The sequence below is a fragment of the Limulus polyphemus genome, unplaced genomic scaffold (assembly GCF_000517525.1).
Source record: "Limulus polyphemus unplaced genomic scaffold, Limulus_polyphemus-2.1.2 Scaffold5064, whole genome shotgun sequence".
In the NCBI taxonomy this organism is placed as follows: domain Eukaryota; kingdom Metazoa; phylum Arthropoda; class Merostomata; order Xiphosura; family Limulidae; genus Limulus; species Limulus polyphemus.
Window position 1 is genome coordinate 6862 of NW_013670674.1, and position 6650 is coordinate 13511.

General features: G+C 30.1%; 1 protein-coding gene across 1 annotated transcript in view; it reads left to right on the forward strand.

Annotated features, from left to right (window-relative positions):
* Nucleotides 1-5048: 5048 nt before the first annotated feature.
* The window catches only part of LOC106472071 (diuretic hormone class 2-like), an 8943-nt gene continuing 7341 nt past the window's right edge, over nt 5049-6650 (forward strand). Inside the window, exon 1 of the mRNA XM_013932701.2 lies at nt 5049-5145. The gene's annotated coding sequence lies outside the window, so the exon portion shown is untranslated. The remainder of the gene's footprint in view (nt 5146-6650) is intronic.

A 6650-nucleotide genomic window follows, 5' to 3' on the forward strand; every position in this document is an offset into this window, starting at 1 on the left:
TCTCTGAATCTTCTCTATTTTCAAGTTTTAACCTAAATATGAAAGTTACAAAACACGGTGAAACCTACTTCTCTGAACCTTCTCTATTTTCAAGTTTTAACCTAAATATGAAAGTTACAAAACACGGTGAAACCTACTTCTCTGAACCTTCTCTATTTTCAAGTTTTAACCTAAATATGAAAGTTACAAAACACGGTGAAACCTACTTCTCTGAATCTTCTCTATTTTTCAAGTTTTAACCTAACTATGAAAGTTACAAAACACGGTAAAACCTACTTCTCTGAATCTTCTCTATTTTCAAGTTTTAACCTAAGTATGAAAGTTACAATACACGGTGAAACCTACTTCTCTGAACTTTCTCTATTTTCAAGTTTTAACCTAAACATGAAAGTTACAAATCACGGTCTAACCTACTTCTCTGAACCTTCTCTATTCTCAAGTTTTAACCTAAATATGAAAGTTACAAAACACGCTGAAACCCACTTCTCTGAATCCTTCTCTATTTTCAAGTTTTAACCTAAATATGAAAGTTACAAAACACGGTGAAACCTACTTCTCTGAACCTTCTCTATTTTCAAGTTTTAATAAAGCGAAAGTTATTATTTGAAAACACACTGATGATGATATGTTTCAATCCTTAAACTACATACTAAGATTACTAACCCCATTGAAAAGTTACTTCATTGAGGGTATTCTCTTTGTTTATCATTTGCAAACTAAATTCGTTTCCCTCTGTTTGGTCAAACGTACGTTAACGGATTTAAAACGCTAACCTCTGAGGTTTGATTCACCGTGGTAGACAGAGAGCAGACAGCCCATTGTGTAGTTTTGCGCTAAAAACATAAAATATAAACTATATTTTAAAGTCTTATTTTTAATTGACCCACAGATGTTGGCCAAGTACGTTTTAAACTTTTGTTAAATTTTAAAGTCTTATTTTTTAATTGTTCCACAAATGTTGGCTAAGTACGTTTTCAACTTTTGTTAAATTTTAAAGTCTTATTTTTTAATTGTTCCACAGATGTTGGCTAAGTACGTATTCAACTTTTGAAATAAATGTAGTGTTTGTATTTTCCAGACTCATCTATTTCTAGAAAACTCCTTCAAAAGAGTTTATTTTTTCTAGGTTCAACATTTTTTTTCTGGGTCTGTTACTTATGAATCAACGTACAGAATCGCGTGAAGTTTTGGAGTGGGCGTTGCCTAGTGCATAGCATGCCGGACTGTGGATCTGAGGGCCTGTGATTTGAATACTGTTACCACAAAAGGCAAACAATGTACTCCTCAACTTGCGGTCGTGTGTGCGTTATAAGTGTAAGTGTTTCTCAGATGATTTTTTTCTAGTTTAGAAACCGTAGTATTTTAAATACAATATATTTATTAAAAGCTGTTTTGATAAGTAAAAGGTATAGAATACAAACTGGGGGTTTACAGAACTGATATTACCTATTTACCCGCTTTCGGTCCTAATTTGGGTGATGTTGACTAGCTGCATTTCCTCTCGCTTATCAATTAAACACAGATAACCCTTTTGTAGCTTCAGAAACATACATGTCATTCGTACCTCGCGTTAAAATATTCTTATAAGTTACGTATGCATGTTAAATATTATTTAAATGAATAGAAACTTCATTGTGAGGAATTTATACGAATCCACCATTCGGTAATAAGTATACTTTACAATAACGTGGCTGAAAAGTCAGTGAAATAAAACAACGACCTATATCTCCAGAATGTATGTTTATCAATCATTGTTTCTCTATTACGGCTTCACGAGAAGCTATATATATCGCACAAGTTCGCTAATCCAGATGAATCTAAACTAAAACATCGTCATTAACAAATCGAACATTGATGCACGCGTCGAGAAGGTTCAGACCATATTCAAATAATATCAAACGTTCTTGAAATTAAATTCTTGAAACAAATCAAACGATCAAGGGTAAACCAACAGATAAACTAATAAAATCATAAGATTTGGAATAGGAAACGTTACATAAATATATGTAAATCTATACATCTATTGGTATTTTTACAGAAATCTGTAATATTTTGTCCCGTTACATCAATACGTAAACATTAAGATATCAAAATTCAAGCATATTAAAGTCTTAATGATGTCATTAACATCTCTATACTAGACGTCAACCTAATGTTTACCTTTCTTGATTAATATAGATTCTAACCCGAATACTACACTTGTTAGTAATGGGGTTATGGATGCCACGTACGTGTTGAAATATTCTGTCACATCCTAGGGTGTCTTTCACAAGTTATTTCATAAACGTTTTTACAATGATGTAGTCCATATTTTTACAGTTACTTTTTTTACACATCGTGCTTCTTTTTTTGCTACATATAAGTTGAACTTTGAAGGAAAGTTGTCTGATGTATTTTTGTTTATTAAATATCCCTTATTATGTTTTGTATATATATTTTTGTGGGTGGGGATCTTTACCCTATCATCCTTCCATAATCGTTTGTTACACACTTTATCAATCCTTTGGAACCTATAATTACCCCTCATTTTACAGGAGGGGGGTATGATGAGTGTGGAAATGTAAACCAAAGGCTTCAGTAGAGGGCTTACTAAAAAAATACCACTAATGGTTTCCTCATTATTTACGTGAATGATGATATTTAAAATCGGTAAATTTCTACTTGGTATGGTAGAAACAAGTGTAAGTTTTACAAACTCATGGTAACTAACAAGAGTCTCCACACTCCAAATACGCCATCTATGGATTTGTTTCCCAAGAATTAAGTGTTTTCATTTCAAGAATGTACATAAATATCACAACCAGAACTAGTGATACTTTATTGCCCACAGTGGCTTAGCGATAAATCTGAAGACTTATAACGTTAAAAATGGGGTTTCAATACTCGTGGTTGGAACAGCACAGATAGCCTATTACGTAGCTTTGCGCTCAACAAACAAACGAATCGTTTATAAAATTCCCAGTTAAATCTTACATATCCAAACCTCAGAGTTCGTTCTAACCAATCAGTTGAAATTTCTAAAAAAGTTCTAAGTGATCTTAGATGATCAGAATAAAATGAAACATATAATCTTTAGAACATGCGTAGAATTTAGGGATTCGACTGTTATATATTTTTCAATTTTTCACTTGTAGTCGAGCTACATAAGTATGTTTCATCAATTCATTGAAAATAACTTGACTTCCATTTTTAAGTGTTTTAGTAAGAACTAAGTTTAGTTTTAATAGGATCTATGCTTAGTTTTAGTAGGATCTGTATTTAGTTTTATTAAGATCTAAGTTTAGTTTTAGTAGATCTATGTTTAGTTTTAGTAGGATCTGTATTTAGTTTTATTAAGATCTAAGTTTAGTTTTAGTAGATCTATGTTTAGTTTTAGTAGGATCTATGTTTAGTTTTAGCAAGATCTGTATTTAATTTTAGTAGGATCTATATTTACTTTTAATAGGATCTATGTTTAGTTTTAGTAGGATCTATGTTTAGTTTTAGTACGATATATGTGTAGTTTTAGCATGATATATGTTTAGTTTTAGTAGGATCTATGTTTAGTTTTAGCAAGATCTGTATTTCATTTTAGTAGGATCTATGCCTAGTTTCAGTAGGATCTATGTTTAGTTTGAATAAGATCTATGTTTAGTTTAAATATGATTTATGTTTTGTTTCAGTAGGATCTATATTTAGTTTTAGTATGCTCTGTATTTAATTTTAGTAGGATATTTGTTTAGTTTCAGTAGAATCTATGTTTAGTTTCAGTAGAATCTATGTTTAGTTTCAGTAGAATCTATGTTTAGTTTCAGTAGGATCTATGTTTAGTTTTAGTATGCTCTATTTAGTTTCAGTAGAATCTATGTTTAGTTTTAGTAGAATCTATGTTTAGTTTCGGTAGGATCTATGTTTAGTTTTAGTAGTATCTATGTTTAGTTTTAATATGATCTATGTTTAGTTTTAGTATGATTTATTTTTAGTTTTATTATGATATATGTTTAGTTTTAATATGATATATGTTTAGTTTTAGTGTGATATATGTTTAGTTTTAATAGGACCTATGTTTAGTTTTAATAGGACCTATGTTTAGTTTTAATATGATCTATGTTTACTTGTAAATGGTTATCATCATTTAGTTAATGCGTATAATTCTTTCACTCTTAGATTCTGGAGAGTTATGTCGCTATTTTATAGACACAATAGAATGTGTTTAATAAACTCCAACTTGCGTTAAAAAAGTTAACAACATATATATATATATGTGTGTATGTCTGTGGTTCATTTCCTATGTTCACACGAACGTTATATTGTGTTAGGTGTCCCTAATTCTTGTATTAGCTGTTCCTAATTGTGAGCTAGGTGATTAACTAATAAAGAAAATAACAAGCATATTGATTACTGTGCTTTTGTGGAGTATTATAGAGACAGGAGAATATAACTTAAGAAGCCCGTGTGGACCTTTGTTACTTTATTATCACAAGTCCTAATGATAAGTCAACTTAACGATACGTTAATTCAGTACACTCGAGTGAGACAGTGTTATTACACTAAGATACTATAGCTATAATGAAATTAACTAAGATTTATAAATCATTAAATACCATTTTCTAATAGTTTAATATAACCTTTAAAAACAGTTAGGAACTAAAGGTGTTACTTATTCCAAGAAAAACAACTTTCATAAACAATCAAAGTTTCTAGACTTTAGAAGCAAAACAAGTTTGATAATATTATAAAATTGAGTATTAAACTCCTGAATAGGTTATTATATTTATAGAAAAAAATTAACATAAGTTTAGAATATGCTTTAAACAACAAAATTAACCAACTAGGTTTAATTTCATCAGATTAAACGCTAACTTTCTGTCAAGTTATTTTGGAGAAAACAAAAATTCTTTACCTCTTGACATTGTACTCTCCTACACAGAGTGTTCTAGCAAGCGCTACTAAAAGAACCCCACCCTATTAGATCTTAAAAATTGCATGCTTTCGTTAACCAATAAGAAAAGTAGTAGCAAAGACGTCACAAATGACATCACAGTAGCGCTACGCCAACTAGCCTGTGTATAAAAGCTGTCAGCCTATCAGAATCTGCAGATAAACATCCTGACGATCAGAAGTAAGAGTCTACTGAACCATTCCGGTCCTCTCACAAGTAAAAAGGTGAGTTTTCATCTGAAGACAAATATACTTAGTTTCATTCAAATCTAAAAGACCACAATTGGGCTTAGTTTTAATCAAACTATCATAAGTTTGTTTAAGTTTATTAAAATGAGACAAACATAAGTTTCAATATCAAGAATGTCTCATTTGAGTCAAATAAAAGGAACTTTTTATAACCAATAATGTAGCCAAGTGCCAAGTTTATTAGAATCTGTCGTTTTCAAGGCAGTTTGTTAACAAGGCTTAGGTATTTTAGAGTGGCTAATTTCACTGTATAGTAATATAAATGTCTCATGCTTGACGCAATTCCTAAGCTGTCTTCCGCCGTCCCGTCAAAATACCAAAACACACAGCTTATGTATATATATATATATATATAAAATAATAATTTCTTATACGTATGTGTGTTTATAAAACAGTTAATTATATATATATGTATAAATAAAGCAGCTTGTTTCTTCCACGTTTAATAGTTTCAGGAATAAAACTTTTTGAATTTATTGTTTCTAGACCATTAGAAGTACATTAATTAATTTATCTTAGTTCACAAAATTATAGCTATAAACGAAAACAACCCCTGTAAAACTGTCTTTCCTCCGATACTAACGAGTGCTTACTAAGAAATAAATCATTGGAGTTATATTAACTGCCACGTTTTGTAAGCCATTAACAACAACAAACGTTCATATAGCTTTTAGTAAGATATAAACGACATTGAATATGGATGTAACTACTATTTACAACTATGGATGTAACTACTATTTACATCTATGGATGTAACTACTATTTACAACTATGGATGTAACTACTATTTACAACTATGGATGTAACTACTATTTACAACTATGGATGTAACTACTATTTACATCTATGGATGTAACTACTATTTACAACTATGGATGTAACTACTATTTACAACTATTGATATAACTACTAATTACAACTATGGATGTAACTACTATTTACAACTATGGATGTAACTACTATTTACAACTATGGATGTAACTACTATTTACATCTATGGATGTAACTACTATTTACATCTATGGATGTAACTACTATTTACATCTATGGATGTAACTATTTTCTACAACTATGGATGTAACTACTATTTACATCTATGGATGTAACTACTATTTACAACTATGGATATAACTACTATTTACAACTATGGATGTAACTACTATTTACAACTATGGATGTAACTACTATTTACAACTATGGATGTAACTACTATTTACAACTATTGATATAACTACTAATTACAAGTATATGAAGGTTTATGTCTTACTAAAAGCTATATGAACGGGATGTAAATAGTAGTTAAATCCATAGTTGTAAATAGTAGTTACATCCATAGATGTAAATAGTAGTTACATCCATAGTTGTAAATAGTAGTTACATTCAGTTGTAAATAGTAGTCACATCCATAGTTGTAAATAGTAGTTACATCCATAGTTGTAATTAGTAGTTATATCAATAGTTGTAAATAGTAGTTACATCCA